The sequence below is a fragment of the Camarhynchus parvulus genome, chromosome 1A (assembly GCF_901933205.1).
Source record: "Camarhynchus parvulus chromosome 1A, STF_HiC, whole genome shotgun sequence".
NCBI lineage: Eukaryota > Metazoa > Chordata > Aves > Passeriformes > Thraupidae > Camarhynchus > Camarhynchus parvulus.
Genome location: NC_044586.1, coordinates 64,977,306 through 64,998,334, shown reverse-complemented (window position 1 = coordinate 64,998,334; position 21,029 = coordinate 64,977,306). Strand labels below are relative to the sequence as shown.

The 21,029-nt window shown below is 40.1% G+C and overlaps 1 protein-coding gene across 2 annotated transcripts in view; it reads left to right on the top strand.

Annotated features, from left to right (window-relative positions):
- CELF2 (CUGBP Elav-like family member 2) overlaps positions 1-21,029 on the top strand; it is a 549,003-nt gene that overhangs the window by 220,799 nt on the left and 307,175 nt on the right. The gene's annotated exons all lie outside the window — the stretch shown is intronic.

Sequence of the window (21,029 nt, the reverse complement as noted above, 5' to 3'; positions counted from 1 at the left end):
TGGTGGGATCAGATTTCCTTTGGGATCAGCCCAAAGCAACAGCACCCACACCAATGCCTGCAGCACACAGGAGGAGCTGGAAGCCAGGGAGCAGCAGGAATGATATAATTGCCATCACAGAAATGTGCTGGGATGACACAACTGGAGTGCTGCAATGCATGGTAATAAAGTGCTCAGAAAGGACAGGCAAGGAGAGGTGACGGGGTTGGTTAGGGAGTGTTTTGATTGTTTGGATCTTGGTGATGACAGGGTTGAGTGCTTATGGGTAAGAACCAGGAGAAAGGTCCATTAGGCAGACATCCTTTTGGGTTTCTGTTCTAGGCCACCCAAGCAGGATGGAGAGAGAGACAAAGCATTTAATAAGGAGCTGGGAAAAATCTCACAATTGCTAGCCCATGTTCTCATGAGGGGCTGCAGCTTACCCAGGTGTACACCAGAAATAAAGTTCAGCAGAGAAGAAGCAGTCTAGGAGGTCCCTGAGTGTGTGAAAGAACTTCCTGACACAGCTGGTGAGGAAAGGGGCCCCTCTCAAACACCTCTCTGTTGAGAACAGAGAATGACTGGTGGGTGATGTGATGGTCTAAGGCTGTCTTGGGCACAGTGATCAAAAAATGATAGTTTTGGATTCTTAGAGTAAGGAAAGGGGTCAGCAGAACTGCTCTGGAGGGCAGGGTTTGGCCTGTTTAGGGTACTGGCTGAGAGAGTCCCGTGGAAGGCAGCCCTGAAGAGCAAAGTTGACCAGGAAGGCTGGACATTCTTCAAGAAGGAAATCCTAAATGCACAGGAACAGGATGTCCCTAAACATCAGAAGACAAGCTGGGGGAAGACCAGCCTGGCTGAACAGAGAGCTTTACCTGGAACTCAGAGATAAAAAAGGAGAGTTTGTGACCTTTGGAAGAAGAGACAAGCAATGCAGGAGGAGGAAAAGGTTGTTGAGAGGTTACACAGGGAGAAAAATCAGAAGGGCCAAAACCTAGTTAGAAATTAATCTGGCTACTGCCATAATAGACAATAAACATGTTTCTATAAATACATCAGCAGCAGCAAAAGGGCTGAGGAGAACCTCCATCCTTTACTGGATGCAGGGTAAAACACAGAGATGAAGGATGAGGAAAAGATTGAGGTATTTAATGCCTTCTTTGCCTTAGTCTTTAACAGTAACCTTGTTCCCTTGTACTGGTGAGACACACCTCAAATCCTGGGTTCAGCTTTGGGTCCCTCTCTGCAAGAAAGGCATTGAGGGGCTGGAGCATGTCCAGAGCAGGGAATGGAGTGGGGAAGGGTCTGGAACATAATTCTATGGGGAGCAGCTGAGGGAGCTCAGCCTGGAGAGGAAGAGGCTCAAGGGGTGACTTAATCCCTCTCTGGCATTGCCTGACAGGAGGTGCAGCCAGGTGAGGGTTGGTTTGTTCTCCCAAGTGATAGAACAAGGGAAAATGGCCTTAACTTGCACCGGGGGAGGTTTAGCTTCAATTTCTTCACTGAAAGGGTTGTCAAGCACTGGCACAGGCTGCCCAGGGCAGTGGTGGAGTCACCATCCCTGGAGGGATTTAAACGACATGTGGCACTTGGGGACATGGATTAGTGGTGGGGTTGGCAGTGCTGTGTTAATGGCTGGACTTAATAATCTTAATGTTCTTTTCCAACATCAGCAATTCTACAATATAAAATGAGTGTGAGCTGGGGCAGTGCTAGCTTGAACACAAAATGCAGTTGGAAAACAAAATTCAGAGTCACTTATTATTTCTGGATGGACTAGGGAGATGGGGAGGGCAAGGAAATGCCCCCACTTAAATGGTCTGTGTCCCTAAAGTGGTTGAGCACAGGAGCAGGTCAGGCAGGCTGGTGCTGCCTGTGTGTGTCTGAGTGTGTTTGCAGTGCCAATTAATTACATGTCTTTGTAGTGTGGTAGCGATTTCATCCAGGGGAAATGAAAGAACGTGCAGTTAAATAACCCTCTGTGTGTATATGTAATTTCTGGAGCTTCCTGTGAATGCTAATATTGTGATTGGACAAGTTATTTCTCAGCTCTTGCAAGCGCCTGGTGGAGTAGAAGTTTTGTGAAGTTCTCAGTGATTTTTTTTCCTAGTGAAAACACAGGAGGCTGGTGAAGGCATGATCTGGTTCTGTTTATTTCTTCAATTCCTGATCACTGGATAAAAATCTTTGTTTGTTTTCAGGAAAATAACAGGAAAAAGAAGGATACACAACTTGTTAAAAAAATAAGAAGTGTAAAGGTATTAAATCTTCATGTATGTAAACTCGACTCAAAAAACAAACCTAAGCCAAGGAAATATTTTAGTCTGAAGTCTATGGCTTTGCTTTTTTTGTTGCTGTTCTCCACTTGTGGCTGCCATTGTGTGGGATGGTGCCTGTTTGGAGGTGTTAATCTATACATAATGAAATTTCAGAGAACACACGCACTATATCTGTAGTGCTCCAACTGTTCTTTGAGATCCCTGTGAATGCATCTCACATAATAACCAAAGAAAACAGTGGAAAGCCTGTGGCTAGAAACCTAACAAGTAGAGCCTATTTAGTGATAGCTAAAAAAGCTACAATTCACATGTGCTGGCTTGCTTTATACATCTCAACAAGACAGATCTGGGCTTTTGTTGGTGCAGAAAACACTTTAAAACAGAGTACAGGAATTTATGATTTCCATGTCTCACTTTGAAAATTGATCTTTTTCCAATGCTTTTCTTTTTTCTGGTGAAAGTTCCTTTTTGAAGGATCAAGCTCTGTTATACATGCTAGTTTAATCTTTTTTCCCCCACCCTAAGTCACTGATGGGGGAACCTTTCCAATAAACAGCACTGAAAGATTAAAACCATTAACAGCATAGTTAATACCTGTGCTGAGTCCTTATAAAAGAGTAATACATAAAATTACTGCCTGTTCCTTATGTGCCAACTTCATACTTGTTCTTATCTTTGGGATATTGTGTGTTTGTCACTTGCTGAATAGAAAGGAGGGTGCAGTCTATGTCAAAAGATCTATCTGAGCAGTCTGTGGCACACAGACATGAAGTAAGAAGTAATTGAAGCACCAATTTGTTTTGAATATTGTAATATATTGTGCATAATATACATTATATATGCATTGTATAATATTGTGCATATGTATTAAAATATACTTTGTGCACTAGCTTGTTATGTATATTCCAGGTTCACTGCAGACATGGTTTGGGGGAAAACTGGGCTTTATGAAGCAGCCCTGATGTACTGAAAAAGTTTTGTGAAATAGATGAAGTACTTGTGTCTGAATTTTATTGATTGATGGAAGGGGAGGTGAAATAGGAAACTGTATTTCTGGAGGCAAGTGTATGAAGGCAGATCAGAATTGCCAGAATAAAGCAAGCTGGGGAAGAGGAACATGATGTAAAAGGCGAGTGAAAAAGAAAGAGCAGGTGACTGTGAACTGAGTGCTGGGAGTAAACCATGCTAACAAAGCTCTAAAAATAGAAGAAAATTTAAAAGGCATGTTATTGGAGTAAAACAAGGAAGGGCCACTGAGACTTCTGTCAGGAAAAGATGTGGAAGTATGGAGGTAAACCTCAGCAGTGGAAGGGAAAAAGCAAGAACAGTCCACTTGCTGGGCTCTGGGAGATTTTGTAGGTTTGATTTTTTTTTTTTCCTTTTTTATTAAAAAAGATGAACAAAATCTCATGGATGTTGATAATATCAGAGTATGAGGGGAGAACTTCAATAGCTGACAGATGATAATGTAACTGTCACTGTTGTGCAGACAGGGAGATGTCTCTGAAGTTTATAAAAGTGATTCTAATTTCTAGTCCTCCCTATTTAAAATACAAGGCTTAGAAGTCTTATGGCCTTCATGTTGCTGTGGGGCGTGGATTTGGTGTTAATTCAAGGCATGTTACGTGTGAGAGTCACCACCAAGAACTTCCTGGGGTTCCCTCAGAGGTGTCTCCTGCAGTCCTGGAAAGACCTGGCCCTGTTTCACTTATGAGATCTGACGAGATCGTAGCCTGGGGTGGGAATGGCTTCTGCAAAGAGCTCCACAGAATCGGGGAAGAGGACAGATTGGGGTCGGGCTGACGAGATTTAAGTTGACACACATTTTGTGAAATGAAAAGGTCATGTTTCAATGAAAAAGGAGTGGGGGTTTTGTTTGTGGGATTTGTCTTCCGGCTCAAATTTCACTGATGGCAATCTGGCCCACAAACATAAGTGAAAGCAGCCAGCCCTTGGATACCAGGGCTTTATTAAGGATTTCAGGTAGTTGCAACTCATTCATCTGACATGTCCCCTTGTTCAAATAGGCCAGTGCACTCCACACCTCCCACGCCCTTTTTATATGAGGAGCTTTGCCTATGGCTTCATAAACTAATAATATCTGAGAAAGCTTTGCACCTCTCAGCAGGATGGCAGAACTGCTCTGATTCCCCTCCTTCTTGAAAAATTGAGCTGGGGAAAAATGTCCCTGTCCTTTTGTGTCTACTATAAAATTTTAAACTAAACAAGTAAAGATTTTAAATAGGGTAATACTTCAATAAGGAAATTTTTGCTTCTGTTGAAACATTCCTTGTTTGGTTCTGTGTTTTTTTTTTTTTTTCCTATTGAAACATTTACAGCAACACCTCAAAGCCGTAGCTGTGCTCTGTGCTGTCTGTAAATGCAACAAAAAGAGTTGCTTCTGGAACAAAGAGGCTATAATTTATATATAATACAAAGCAACTGTAGGGAGTTCTCACTAATACAGACTCCCCATCTGGAAATAAGCTGTTGTTCAGCTGTCTGCTGCGGACAGGAGGGTTGGGCTGGAGGTTTCTGTTCTCTGCATTTGAGATTGCTTTTAAAGGACTTCTGCTGATTGTTATCTTTCCTGTTTCTCAGTACTTTTCTCTTTGGCATGGATTTGTTTAAAGCTCTGAGAGCGGCACCCAATTTCCACCTGCCATGGAGGTGCAATGACTTGAGCTGGATCTCATACATAAGGAGCCCCTAATATCAGTTGGAAGTACAGTACCCCTAAGGTGTTTCTATTAAGACCCTTAACTCATTGGTCCTATTTTTCCCTCATGCAGCTGGTGTGGCCAATGCAAGAACCTGGTACCAGAAAGATAAATCTTTAATTTTCCTAAACACACGTGTGTTGTGATGCTATTTTTGGAACAGGTGGAAGCTGTTCCTTCAAATAGCATTAGTGACTAAGGTGAAAATAAATTCTTCCACTTACACTGCAGTGCTCCTTCCTACAGGGGCAAATAAGCACTTCCATTTTTGTCTTCTTTGATCAGAACAATCAGCATGTCCACAGCATCTAAAGATGAGCATTTCCCTACTCAAGTGAATATCATAGCAGCAAATCTCCACTCCACGGGCAAATGAGTTGTGCCAGGAATTTTAATGATGGAGTAGGTTAGCCAGGTAATAATTGTCTTTAATTTGCACTTGCAGAAGCTGTAACATTTACCTGAACATGATTGGCACTGGGAGAAGGGGGAAATTATGTCGCACTTTTGAAAAAGAATCAAAGAAACAACTTCAGATCTCATATTTGAAACAGAATATCCTGCTGATTGACCACGCACATTGGTAGCAGTAGGATTTTTTTGATCCATAGAGCTGAATGATCGCTGCAAGTAGTGAACACAAAAAATTAGTTCCATGGTGGAAAGCATACACTTTTGCTTTTATTTTCTCTTTTATATTTTTCTTTCTCAAGAGCATTTCAGAAGGCTGAGCCCTTCTCCCTGCTGAATGCCACATTGAATCCCTGCTCTTTTCTCCATTGTCCTCGGAGACCTGGAAAATTTGTTAACATAGGTTATCTGAGGTTTTGTCTAGTTTAGCTATTTTTAATAACAAAAAGAAGAAGCTGTCCTTCCCTTCCCGCCCACTATTGCACCACTTTACAGTACATAATTTTATATAAATTACAGAAATATAATTTCCTTCTTGAGTAAGAAATGGGTGATGAACACCATCACTAGTACAGGTCTGCAGACCAGTCCTGGCACATCTTGTGAACTTGCAAACCAAGACTGTGCTTTCTCTTCTGTTTTGTCTTGCAAACTTCCCCTCTTTCTTTGCAGAAGTTCTTGCAGAAAATACCTACAGGCTTCAATTTCATTCTCACTGCTGCATTTTTTTGTTATTTTTCAGCTTCTGCAGTGAATGGCTTTTGCTGTCAGTGTTTCTGTTCTGTAGGAGGGAACTGTGGGTGGTTACAGCTGTAATGTGTGCTCCATAATCTCCAAGCATTTGTCAGAAAATTTCCCGTTTGCTCTGTTTCAATTTTTAACCAGTTGAGCGGCGCATGCTGGTGCCCTGGGGTAGCCTTGCTGCTCTGGCATCACAGGCTGAGCTGCATCCCACCAACATTTGGAGCACTTGCCAATTGCAGCAGGACCCCACGAGACCCAGAGCTTCAAAGAGAGGATGAGATGAGGGATGGGGGCTGTATTTTAGCCCAGCATTCCCTGTGGGTGGGAATTGAGGACGGAGGCTCCTGAAGATTTGATTTTGCGTTTGGTTTAATTTTTTCTCCCTAATCTTCTGGCCAGCCAGTCCACAACCCACATTTCTGCTGAAGCTCCTGAGGGCAAATTAGAGGAGAGTGGGAGTTGTCTTTTTGGTAGCCAGCAGCAGAAGGGCCTAAGTATTGATTGGGAAATGTGTGAGAAAAGCAGAAGGCATGAACAGCAGGTGGTTTGGATGGGAAGAGGCATTTCAGATTAGGGGAGAGGAGGAAATAGACCACTGCTTGCCTCGGTTTGCATCCATCCCGAGCATTTGAGAGCATGTGGATGTTATGTCCTCGTGTTAACACTCTCCACAAACCCTTTTTTAAAATTTTCTTGTTGTGATGCAATATTTGCCACACGTCTCCTTGACACTGTTGTTGTAGAGACATTTCTCTTCTCCCCGTGCCAGCTATTAAGAGCCATCATGTGCAATGGCATTTGAGTTTATTCTTCTCCTGGCATTAGCAGAGAACTTTCTTCTCTTTGTAAATGTTGAAATGTTTTGCAGCTTAGATATAAATATAGCAAAATCATATCGCTTCAGTTCCAGCATCTGGTAGGATCACTTTAATATATAATTGAGTAAAAATTAGAATTTAAACAGCAATTTTGTCACTATTTTGTTACATTAAAACCAAAAGAATCCAACTTTTTTTTTAGTCATGATATGGATAAACAAATATCTTCTTTCATTCAAACTAAAAATAGCTACAAATTCACTCTCTTTTTCTCAAATTGCTTGCAAATTATATTAGCAGTGGCTTCAAGATTTGAAGTGTGGCTCTGCCTATTGGACAATCGATGGATTAGTGGATAGAGGATCATGGGTTTTGTCAGGGAGACAGGCATGAAGCCACGGTTGCCTCTTGTTTACTATGATGGGAGTTCACTTTTGATAGTCTGGTAAAGAAATAAATGCCAGATTCATTTCTTCATTCTTTTCATTGAACCTCTCTCTTGAGAAAGTACACAGCAAATTTGTGGTGAGTTTTAAAACTGAAACAGAGAATCTATTTATTTATTCTATCTTCTTTTACTTCCCCTACTTTTTCTTTCTCATTTCTTTCCACTCCCTTCATTTTTGGGGGAGCCTTTGCACCCAAAGACCTTTGAAAATTTGTCTTAGGCTTTGTCTTTCCAAGTCTGGTCTCATTTTCAGCACAGAAGTTTTGTTCAAGCCCAGTTATAGGCACTAATATCTGTTCAGGAGAGGAGGCTGCATGGAAGTTTGGGAGTTCATTTGTGAACCAATTATAAATTTAGTATCTTGGTCTAACCTTCTGAACAAAGACTGTCAGGCATCTATATTCCCTTTTGCATAGTAATTCAAGCCTTTAAATTCTTTGCTTATATTAAATCAGTTGGTGAAACTTCTGTGATTCTCTGCAAGGAAGCATTTGTTTATACATATAGAGGGAACCTGCAGTGCTGGGGAAGGGAAATTACTCTCTTTCAGTCTCAGAGCTCCTCATTCAATAAATTCCTCTTTGCAAGGGTGAAATATTTTCACTAGTCCTGGTTTGCAATTTGAATTTTTATGTGAAAGTAGTATGACAATTTTTGGGAAAATAACTAAGCCTTATCTAATTTAATTTTTTTTTCTTCTGGTGACTTAAGACTGAAGTCGTACATGGGAAATCTGGGGCTTTATCTGGAAATTATTGTCATTAGTTCCTGCTTCTACTGTAGCTAGTTTGGTGGAGGATCTTGGTAAACAATGTCTGTACAGAGGTCCGTGCTGTAGTTGGAAACCTCTTACATCTGTTAAAAACATATAAAATTTGGGCCCTGCTGCAAGTTTCATCTAAAGTTAATCAGAGCAGATAATGTGGGCAGAGGACGGGTAAACCACTGCAGGCTTCCCAGTTCCAGTGACTTAGATTACATTGTTCTTAACCTACACAAATAATAATAAGCTGTTCCTCTCCCTTTGGAAGAGATGGCCAGTAGAAAAAGAAAGCTTAACATCACTTGGTGGTTGTAGTTTGCTATCTTTGCATCACAACACTTATTTTGCAGTGTTCAGAAAAGACGTGTTACAGAGTGAGAGAATTTTACATGCCATATCTTCATTTAAAAGCTGTGGCACGCATTAAATTTAATTACTCTCCTTCTATGGCTTAAATTGAGGGCAGCTTCAAAAATGAGGGTGGCTTCTATTAAACTTAATTACTTTTCCCTGCAGTCTGCATGGTTAGTAATCACGGGAAGATTCTAAACAAAGATACAGTAGAGAGATTCTTTTATGAGAATAGGGCTGGAAAGTAGCCTATAAAATATAGAGAGGTGCCAAATACCTTTATATCCAGCTTTAATTTATTATTATTATAGTTAGCTAGCACAATAATAATAATAATAATGTTTCAGCATGATTAAGAAGGTATTGCTGGGGAAGGGGAGTTAGTTGCATTTGGTCTTTCAATTTTTAAGCAATGAATTCCTCAATTTCTTCAAATTCTTTTGCAGATTTAAGGGGTGAAAAAAGGTTAATAATAGAATTTTTTTTACAATGTGTTCTATTGACTTAGATCTATAGATGGCAGATCTGACAGTTAGAATGAAAATTGTTCCAGAAGAAACTAATTATTTGAGATGTTATAGGGATGCATAATTATATTCACCTTTAAAAAAAAGGGGGGGGGGGAAGTTTTATTACAACTGTGCTTTTTAAAGAACAAGTGGAGAAATAAAAGTAGTAATTGTTCTTAATTATAGCTAACTGTAATTGCACACGACTGCAATATGCAGCACATCAGCAGCAGATTAAGAGATCCTGGCATATGTGTAGTGTGCAGAGCAACTTTGAGCAGAGGTGCAGTTTTACGAATATAGTTAAGTTTAATTTAGGTCTCCTACTTGGAATTCCATCCGTGTTGATTTTATTTTATTTTTTACAGCTATTATGGCGAGATAATTGTCAGCTGGAAAGTGCTGCAGCAATGATTTGTCTGTTACAAAGGAGTCAAAAACCTTCAAAAGGAAAACTTGTTTTCTTTTACACCAGTGATGCGTAGGACCAGGGGAGACTTTCCCAAATGCCTTTGTGTATAGCCTGATGCAGATAGATGGTTAGAGGGATTTTTTTCTTAAGCATCTCAATACAAGCAATACTGAGCTCCCAAGGACTCTGCAGCATGGTTGGAAATCTTTGTTAACAGTCTATCCACAAGTTTTTTAGGTTCAAACCCCTTGAAAATGTAACCTATGAGTCTTTAGAAAATGTGAAAATGCTGCTTTGAACAAAACCCAGAAATGGGAATGCCTAAAGGTAGACTGATTTCTTCTCTTGTACCTGATTTACAGCCTCACCTCTTTCTTTCAGCTGAGTGCACGCAGCTCCTGTCTTTGAGTGCAGCCTCGCCTGTAAAACATTAAGCTGTCGTTATACAACGAACTAAAGAGGGAGCACAGATGCTTAAAGGAAGCTGCTGAGCTTCAAAACTACTGGCTGCATTTCCTGCTCCAAAACAGCTCATTGCTGAAGGAGAAGCAGGGGTCAGTGTGCACCACATTATTCATGAACATGTGCATGGTCTTGTGATGATAATTTCTGCATCTCCTCAGTACGTCAGATGCTTTCAGCCTTTGTCTTGATGTGCCAGGATGCTCTCCCATGTTCCCAACCTGTGTTAAGCTGTTCCTTTTACCCAAAAATAAATAAAGCCCATCTGTCATTTGGAAAGAATGCCTTCTTTCCAAAATAGAGTTTTGCAAAATATTTCAGTCTTGGGCCAGTAGCAGAGTTAATTTAGCCTAAAACTTGGTGGGCCAGAAGGGAACTTTTGAACTGCTGAGATAGGGTTGGTTTTTTGCCCTGCTTGCTGGCACAAACCACAGTCCCAGTTGTAAGAAGTTGTGCTTCTAAGTATGTTTGTCTTTGTGATTTGGGAAAAGTGTGGATACCTACCCCAAATCAGCTCTCTGAAAGAACTGTGTGGTTTTAATAAAAGGGATTTCACCAAGATGGACAATAATGCACAAGTGAGTGGCAGATATATTCAAGAGTGAAAAGAATTGGGTGGAATCACTTTGCAGCAAAAAGAAAAGGTAAAATTGATGGCTGGGTACACAAGCAAACATGCTGAGGTGTTAGTCTAATAGAAATTAAACTCATTCCTGCAGGTAACAATAAGAAATCAAAACTTGTTGTTTTACAAGGTGGAGAATCTCGTGATAACTGGCGTGCTCTAAATAAATCATTCACTTCAAATGGCAGCACTGTAGCAAAAATGTATCTATTACGGAGCTGCTAATAAGCAAATGCAAGCAGTATTTCTGGACAGCAGGCTGTGATTGTTTTTTAATAAATCTGTGTTAAGTAGAAAAGGAATAAAAGCTGACACCCAAATAGAAATCCACTTTGGCTTCTGTTTCCTCACTCCACAGATAGACGGATTCATTGACCCAGATCAGAAATTCTTGAAGGATAATTCTGGTTAGTAGAAGCCAACATGGAATCAAATGTGTATACATTTGTGTATGTGTTCCCAGAAAAGCTAATGATACCATTGCAAATGCTGAACATGTTCCCCACTCCTCTTTGTTAATACAGCGTTGCTTATGCTCTGCAATAAACTATTATTTCTGTGCTATTTCTGTAATTACATTTAATAATCATCTCTCACAGTCCAATAGTATCAAACGTAGGAGTCTTTTCAACAAACCATGATAAATAGCTCCTTGCCGAACTGTTGTACTTGAGGAATCTTTATGGCTCTCTTTGTAAGATTTGTCATTTTCTTAATGCAGCTTCAAAAAGCTTCTGAGCTTTGTTATGGACCATCACTGTATTTTTCCCTTCCCCCTCTGCCTTCCAGTGTAGCTGGGTAAATGAAGCTTAATGTGCCATTTCCAAGCACTGTGACACTCCTCCAGGGCTGGTTACATTTACCATTGCTAAAGTCTAAATAAGTGAGTTTTAATGAGCAGGAATGGTTGCTAATAGCCGATTCAGGTACTTAGTAGTCCATGTTATTTAACTGTGGTAGAATTACAGAACATAAATGGTCTGATGATTAATAGATGAACCTGCTACATATTGCAGTCTAATAGTTTTTGCCATTAAAGAACTATCTTAACATCTTTGGGTTTGGATGTGGCTGGGGAGAAAAGGGCTTGCTTGTAGATTTATATCATGGGTAACTCACACTTTAAAACACTTTATATCGTAATTTCACAACCTCATCGCTATATTGTTCAGTAATATTATTTATGAACTTGTTAGAGAACAATGGCACTTGTGTACTTCCATTTCCTGAGGTGGACAGCTCAGCAGATTTATTCTCTCTGGTTAGGGTTGTCAAAAATAAACTCTACCCATCCTTTTAAGGTCAGAAATAAGACAGGGAGTTAGATCTTAATCTCTTTTCTTTCCCTCTCCCATTAACTTTGGACAGTGGTAGATACACCAATAAGAACAAAAGTTGACTGTGTTGTTTTTAACATTTTGGATTTGTGGGAGGACAGGTGGCAAGAGGGAAAAAAAAGTGGCAAAAAATAACAGATGAACAACAAATGAGCAAGAATGAAGAAATAATAGCATCCAACATCTGCTGCAGTTTGTGCTGAGATACTCCAGAAGATACCACAGTATTTATGGAAATAGTATGAGGACTGTTTTGAACTGCAGCTAATGGGACACAGACTTCTGGCTGTCAGGCCTATTCGGAGTCCTTTCTACATCTTTCCTATTCCATCCCAAGTTTCAACCTGGCACCATTGTATTTTGTATTACAAGGAGGAGATATCAGGACAGAAAGGAGCTAAGAAGCAAATTTACCCTTGATTAACAACTACAAAAAGGAACTAACCATTTCAGCAGGTGCATGAAAAGAGATTTGTGGGATTTTAAGTGGGGTTGTTGTTTTTGGGGAGGTTTTTATTTGTCATGGGGTTTTTTTAAATTTGTTTGGTTTTGTTTGTGGTTTTTTTCCCCCCTGGTAGTTACCAATGCCATTCCTATATTTTTGCATACTGAACTGGGCAAACAAGACCATCCCCTTCCTAACTTACACTGGTTCTCCCAAGGTACCTATACTTAGCATCTCACTTTGTTCTAGAAGTCACAAAACTTCAGAGATCCCCAAATGCCCATCTCAGCCCAGCCTGCATTGGCTAAGAAAATCAGTAACTATTTGAATACATAATAGCTGAAGTATCCAAGTTGTTTAGCTCCAGTAAAGTATTTTGAGACCAAGATGAGATGTCATTTCCAAGCTTGGCATTTCTTGGCAGAGAATCAAGTTACTTCTCTGAAATAAGTTTAAATAAAGCCTCCAAACTTTTTGAGTGGCTTGAAGTTTGTGTATATTAGTGAAAACATCTGACATCAGGGAACACCAGAGTTTTGAACTGTTGACATTGTGACATTTGTGAGGGAAATATGGGCAGGAAGAGTGAGGTGTGGGCATTTAACAGAAAACAGTTGTTAGGGTGGCTTTTTCTTTTTGGCATTCATCGCTGAAGACATCAACATTTGACCCAACCAATGGCTCATCATAAAGACATTTGTGTGAATTGTACACATAACTGGGCCTCTCACCCTATACAAGTATGACAAAGTCTTAAATATCTGAAGAAACTTACTGAAGCCCTGTACCACATGTCAGAAATGAAGGAATTAATCTAGGCTATAGAACTTGAACAATTTCCATGTCTTTTTGCATATATCTCATGCAACCTTGTGAATGTATGATTTCTTGGGGTTGCTCAGCCTGGAGAAGGTTCCCTGCTGCCCTATAGCACCGCCCAGTACCAGAAAGGATGTACAAGAAAGAGAAGGAGGGACTCTTCACTGGGGAGTGCTGTGACAGAAGAGTTAACAGATTTAAACTGAAGAGGGTAGATTTATATCAGATATTAGGAAGAAATTCTTCCCTATGAGGGTGGTGAGGCCGTGGCACAGGCTGCCCAGAGAAGCTGTGGCTGCCCCATCCCTGGAAGTGTCCAAGGCCAGGTTAAATGGGGCTTTGAGCAGCCTGGTCTAGAAGAAGGTTCCCTGCCCATGGGATGATCCTCCAGCCCAAACCATTTTACGGCTCCAGAATTCTTCTGTAGAATTAGCACATGGCCCAGAATTCTCCTGCAGTTCTATATTTGTGCAACTAAGTTTGACCCAAAGTTCCTGCTGAGACTTTGGGTGTGATTCCCCTCCTTTCCTTGGCACAGTGAGAAGAGATGGTGGTAAAGTAACACTGCACCAGTGGCAGGGTAGCACGAGCTACAGGTCAGGCAAATACCAAACGTGTAAGATTTTCTACCCTGGGAGATTACAGCAGGTTCAATGAGCATATGGGGAGGAACATCTGCTCTGTTTTGGATGATCTTTCTTTGCATTTTGGAGAGAGACAGAGGGTATGTTCCTCCTGCTGGGCTCCCTGAGGCAGTTGCCTGTGCATCACTTCTTTCTCTTCCTGTACCAACAGGGTGAGGGTGTTGGAGTTGGTACCATGGTGGATTCTCCCCCATGTTCTTCCTGCTGCTTGCTGTGTCCTGGAGAGACAAATCCTGTACCCACAGTGCTTTCTTTCTTCATATCCAAGCTTTCCAAGCTTTCTTAACCTTCAAAATGCTCCACTTGCCTGAGAAAACACATAGCAAGAGCCACATCCACAAAGGCGGGGTCTGACCTTGGAGCAAAGCACCAGAGTGGGATCTCCATTTCCTCTCCATGCCCTGGCATTTCTCCCTAGTGACCCTGGCTGAATTGCATCCCATCCATGCCTCCATTACCAGTCTCTCAAATGGACACTGCTGTGTTTCTCCCACCTAATTAATTTCTATTTTGCTCATTAATAGCAGAGCAAAAGATGTATGAGAGAGGTTTCATGTGATGTCCTTGGTGGATAGTTAGACAAGAGGCCAAAATCTTAGCTGGGAGTGGTAGTTAAACTGAAAGGAGTGAGAATTTAGCCTGGATTATGCTTTGACTTGTAAGTTATAATATTGCTGTCTTCAAAAATGTTGGGGTTAAGGGTAAATCAAAGCTTAATTTTTTATAAAATATATAAAGTAGTCACAAGGATGAGGGCAGGTTTTATTTGGCGTATCATTTGTACACAGGATGTACACTGGACTTGGACAGTTTTCAAGGCAGGTGGTTATCACTGACTACATAGAGATTTCTTTCCTCATACCTAAGGAGGAATAAAAAAAAATTCAGAAGTAGTAAATTTAGAATACTGAAAAATGCGGCTTTTAAAAATAATCATGGGAGAAAACAACAAGCATGTTTGTTCATGTCCTTTATCTCAGTCAGCTAATCTTGCAGAATGTCACATTGCATAGAAATAGATTTTTACATATGAACTTGTTACATCACTTCCTAAAAAAAGAGTATTTAGCTTGTACTTAAATAGCACATTCAGAGACTGTTTATGCAGAATTTCTGCTGCAAATGTGTGATCCTTGTTAGGTAGCTAAGCTCAGTGTGAAGATATAACATGGCATTGTATTTATTTGCTGCTTAATGTGTGAAAGATAAAATACTTACAGAAGTATCAATTTGAAATCTTGATAGTTTTTAATAGTTTAAGGGTTTTAAAAGATTAAATTGCTTTTGACCATTTTGATGTTTAGTTGACATAGAGAATAATTCTACCAAAAAAGATATGTAAAGGGCATGTGATACAAAAAAAAAAAATACAGTCTTCTCTGAAACCTATTAAATTAATCATAGCAAAACTGAATCCAGAATTTAAACCTTATATTTTATCCAAATGTAGCCAGTTAGTGCTGCTGCACACTAACAAATCTGAGAAACTATCCAATTTAAGACCAGTGAAATATCTTGTGTCTCACAATGGTATTTCAATATACACTATTAATTCTTCCAAGTCAAGGCAGATGCAGTCCCCAAAGTGATTTTAGGAAGAGCAGAGACAACAATGTGTCTTTGGAGGTGCCATTTTTCACCTAGAATGTAAAATCAATGTCCTGACCATTTGTGGTCATTAAAAATCCCACTGCACCATTCTGCAAGAGTAGAGGCATTGACTCCCAAGTCTTGGTGAAACTCCAAGAAAGTAATTATATTCCTCCTGATACAACCTTCTTTTAAAGCTAATTTAAAGTTCCTCTTCAGCTGTTCTCCCCTGCTTTGAGTGGAAAATCCTTCTCATCCCTTTGTAAACTTTTCCTTAGTTCTGCTTTATGCTGACAATTAGTGGCTGTCTTTTGTCACATTGCTGATGCATGTCTCAGAGCAGAGAATGTGTCTGCAATTGTGGACCCTACAATTAAAAAAGCTTTATTGGTGATCTGTTATTGAGGGGTGTTGTTCAACAACAAATTTGGAGCCTTCTCCACCCCAATTTTCTTGTGTTGCTCAGTCAGTGGTGCAGAGTCAGTGAACAGGCAGAGCCAGGAAAAAGTGGTGAAAAGCATCAGGTGAGTTGTTTGTTCTGCCAAGTCCAAGTTTCCCCTGGGGCAAAGCAAACAACTTATGGTTATGAAATATTTGGAAATATTTCAAGGTAGAACTTCCTAGTTAGCAACAGTATTTCAATGTGTTATATACATCAGCACTCTTGGCATTATCCAGTTATGCCCAACGGATATTCCTGGGCAAAACCCTATAACTTTTCAAGTGATCATCCAAAATACCTCATTTTTCTTACACGTGTGCTTTTTTCTGTTTACAAATATATCCCATCCAGTAGGTGGTAAGACTCTGTTTAGTGAAGGGTTGAATGTTTCACCCAAATCAGAAATACCAGTTTAACCTATTGGAGTTTTTTGTGCTTTAAGGAAAATGAGCACAAGTAATGGAGTTACTGCTTCTGTACACCCCAGGGAATCAAAGGGGTCAGGTTCACCTGTCCTGAAGAGGACAGGACCTTTTAACCCTCCTTGAAATGCTGACTGCTGGTTCTGATGCCTAAAACCAAGACCTCAGGGTTAGGGCACATCTCTTTCCAGACTATTCTGCATCCTGGGGCTTTTCTGCTTGCATCTGAGCTGCATTTGTGTTAGCACACCATGCAGATCCCTTCTCCAGCTTCGTCCTTATCCTCATGTGCCTTGTGTGCCGTAGGCGGGCTTTATCCTCTCCTCAAAGTGTGAGATGGGAAAGGGAAGAACGGTAACACCATTGCAGGAAAGTGTTGCTGCCTTTTTTTGCATCTTCCCAGCACCCTGACAGATTGCTTAGCTAGGATCCATATGCTTTCCTTTGCAGAACAAAAATTGTTCTCGGTGGAGACCTAAAGCTTCCGAATCACTAAGGGTCATGATCCTGCAGAACTAAAAGAAGATTTCAAAGTGTAGTCTTGACTTGCATGGTTTGAACTCAGTACTTGCTCAGGTTACTGCAGTGCATTTAGCCCAGATGACCTCAGCTGCCCTTTAAAACCTGCCCTGTCTCTAGTGCCTCAGTTTACATTGCTGCAGAAACGCAGCAAAAATCATCAAATGGTTTGAGTTGGAAGGAACGTAAAAGATCATCTCATTCCAAGCCTCTTGCCATGGGCAGGGACATCTTCCATTAGACCAGGTCACTCCAAGCCCCATCCAGTCTGGCCTTGTCATCACTTCCAGGGATGGGGCAGCCACATCTTCTCTGGGCAAACTGCAAAATGTTGCAGTTTCAAACTTCAGAGCTGTTTTGTGTCAAATCCTGCATGTAGGTGGGTAACAACAGCTGCCAGTCAGCCTCAGAGAGCAGAGCACCATATGATTTCTCAGTGAACAAAACATTTATTATAAACACAACACTTTCCAGATATTATGAAGAGTTTTTCTGAACAACTCTTTTTAAACAGAACTATTAGGCAGTAAAGTCTGTTTGCTGATCTTTATGCAGATCTTCCCACTTCCACTTCACTGTAAGGTTTTGACTAAAATATTTATACTTTTCTGCTTTGGTATACATCCTACTCCAATCCTACGGGCAGGATTTCTCAGCCTGTAGAGAGAAATGACAAAATGCGTGTGTGGTGCTTGGTTCACCCACACTGGCTCTCTGGGCTTTGAGAAGAGCTGCATGGTCCTCTCGAGTGCAGAGCTCCTGCAGTAGGACAAAGCTCCTCATAGGTCTCAGAAGCAACTTGTAACTTTGCTTTTTAGCAAGACCCCATGGGAGGGTACAATATTTTGGGGTGCAAAACTCCCACCCAACCCTCCAGGTTTCAACATCTTCCATGCTTACAGATCATGTTGTCCCAAATCTGTTTGTGCAGCTGAACACAAAATGCTTACAAATTGTAAATGACCGTCCTGGAAATGCTGCCCTGCTCTTCCATAATGCCACCTTCCTCATCACAGCTTTTCCAGGGTCTTCAGCCAGGTCCTCTCCTTGCCTTAGCACTGTTGAGCATCAGCTCATCCCATTTGCATTGGAGCCGATTTCAGTGGAATTCAGGGCAGCTCTGACAAAGCATTCAAGTTTCCATCCTTACTCTTTTTCAAGGTCGTCCTTTCATATCTCTGGCAGGATGTGAAAATACATGATCTTATATTCATTCTCCCTTTAAGTATTATCCTCTTGTTTTCATCCAAGATTTTTTTTCTTCCTGTAGATACAGTAAATTGTGAGTTATATTTATTGTGTGTGTCACTGGGGAGTACTAGGGGTCTGAAAATTGGTTGTGCAAGTCTAGTTTCAGTTTCTTGAATGACTACAGAATGAGTATCTATTATCTTTAAACAAACTTTAAGGGTTTTCTTGATGAGTAATTTGCTCCAAAAGATTTTCTTTTTTAAACTCCCATGAAATATATTTATAGAGTGGTGTTTCAATTCCTGATATTTATAGGAGCACTTACCAGGGACATGAACCATCTTCAGCAGTCCATGTATCATTTATTTTCAATGGCATGGTGGGGATAATTGTGTTTGTTTTCTGGGAAATAATATTTTTAGTTTCATAGTCTAACGTGGGGTTAATTTGTTTTTATGGTAGAAGTGTTTACTGAGTTGATGAGAAGCAGTGAAATCTTTGGATAGTTAGGAACTAATCAGACTTTTACTTGTGACTTTGAGTTTTATTTGAGTTGGATCTGTATTTCAAAAACCATTACTTTACATAGTTTTGCTCAAAAATGGAATTTGATCTGACCAAATGTGAAATTTGCAACAAAATTAATTACATTTAAAATGCATGTTGTTAAAGACCTGCAGTGTCTTTGTTTAACATTCTGATCACATTCAGATTTTTTTACCACTGCATCGACTATTTAATAATTGTTTCCACAATGCTAACATCCCTTGTAGAGAGAGTTATTTAACAAGAATGAAAATCTTTAGAAATTTAGATGCACCAATCACTCACTGCTCTGCTCAGAAACTGAGAGCATGGTTCCAGTTTAACATCCTCTTTTAAACCTACATGATTCTGCTTCTTGATGCTTCCTGCAGCACCCACCCATGATGTGCCTGGTTGCCTCTTTAAGCTGGATGAGCAACTGCTACTTTATAAAATGTGCTGCCATACCCTAAAGCAATAAAGTTTGTGCCATTCTGTTGTTGGAACAGTAATGGGTAGCTAAAGGCTACGGAGCCCCTTTAGAAGAAGAAACAAAGAGATGCCCAGATCCAGGTTCTTTCCTTAAAAAAAAAAAAAAAAAAAAAGAAAGAAGGCATTTCAATGAAAAGAGATGATATCTGGGATTAACGGTGGAAGGGGAAATGTCCTGACTGTTGGAACCATTTTGTGATTTGGTTCTTTGGTAGGTTACAAAAAATATCATACGAATTCTTTGAAGTGTATAAGTCATGAGTAGGGCTTGGAAAATAAGGTGGTGTGATACCAATGTGCAGGAGTTTAATCAAAATAAAATATCTAAAATGTACAGCTGTATCAAATAACCCATAGAAATGGAGTCTGTATTGCTCTACTCTAATTTTTTTCCTTATCTCTTTACATTCACTTGCTCTTCCTCCTAGCTCTCACCTTTTGATGTCATTTATATCATGGACTTTGTTCATCACAGACACCTGCTAAATATGTACCTGTATGCCTTAGCTGGGGTGGGAACTGTTTTTTTCTGAGGGGCCTTAAATATCTGCTGGACTTGCTGAATGGTGCATGCAAGAAAAGGGTGTGAGTCATTTTTTTATTTCTTGCCTAATCTTCTTTGCAACCACTGAACACAGTTCTGATCTGTGCCTTTTGAAGCAAAGCACTGGGAGGTTTAAGGCAACCTTCTGTGCCCAGTAAACTGCACAGCTTGGAGATAGAGACTCTGAAAATGCAAAGCTGTGCACGTTTAGAGGGACCATTTCATTTCCTCTGACACTGTAATGGAGGCTGCAACTGTCAGCGTAACCATTAAGGAAAAAGCCTAGTGTCACTGTGGGATGTCCAATAAATTTTAAAAAAAAGTAATTAAAAAAAATTAAACCCTCATAGCTGCTCACATTTCATGTAGTGCCAAAAAGCACTAGAAAAATCTAGAAAAATCTCCTGAAGAGGTGCTCTGAATTATTGTGGTTTTAATATATTATCTCTGTAGTTGTCCCATCAAGAAAAGTGACTTCAGAACATGGGGAAACTCTAGAAGAGCCTTCAAAAATTTATTTCTTTATTGTTTTTTCTTTGGATGCATACATAAATTAGCCTTTGAGGTTCAATCTGTATATATAAGGTTCATACTCTTGCAACAAAAATATATAGGGCTGTTTCACTACAAAGAGATCACTAGATCTATAGTTTTGTAAATTGTTTAGGCAAGGAAGATTTTTGGGACCTATCTCAATTACTACCACCTCCCCTTACAAAAAAAGATTCCCCCCAACTGTAAAAGTGGATGGAAGGGTTTTCTCTGCTGTAAATTGTAAGAAAATATTATGTTGAGAATTGTTCCATACCCTAAGTTCATCTACAGATGTGAAATTTTACAGTTTCTATCTCAGCTGAAAAAATCAGGGTATGAACTAACCACTTACTTTTCATGCAGAAAATTTGTATATTAGATATAAATTTTGTAACTGGACAAGAAAACTGTGGAATGAGATGGGCACCTGGTCAAGTCTAAGACAATGAAGCCTCTTAAGCTTTCTTGCTGTTTTTTAAGGTCTTACGTATGGGAGAGAAATGAGACATGGAGCTATCCAGCCATTTTCCTGATTCTTGGATAAGGTCTAGGCAAATTTGCTGGGGAGGGAAACAAGGACATGCAGTGGTGACAAATCTGGGATGTATTTTAAGGCCTGTGTACATAGGTAATGGTAATGCATTTAATTGTACTTTAATGTGACATACCACTACATTAGCCCACTTTCACCATCTCGCACTCAGCTTCCCTCAAACAAATTGCACACCCACAAAAGGGTTTCAGACAAGTAAATTGGACGAAAAGTCACATATTTGGAAAATAGCTGTTGTTTAGGACCAGCATAAGAGGATTTAACATTAGCATGGTATTTTCTCAGTGCGTAACCTGCTTGTAGAACTGTCTAATGCCTTGCTTTTGCTGCGGCACTGAAATAAAAGGGAACATTTTCCACTGGAAAATTGGCCCAGTGCTACATTTTGTCTATGTAAGATCATGCAGTGCTGGCATTTAAAATAGTGATAATTTTATGCCTAAAAAAATGA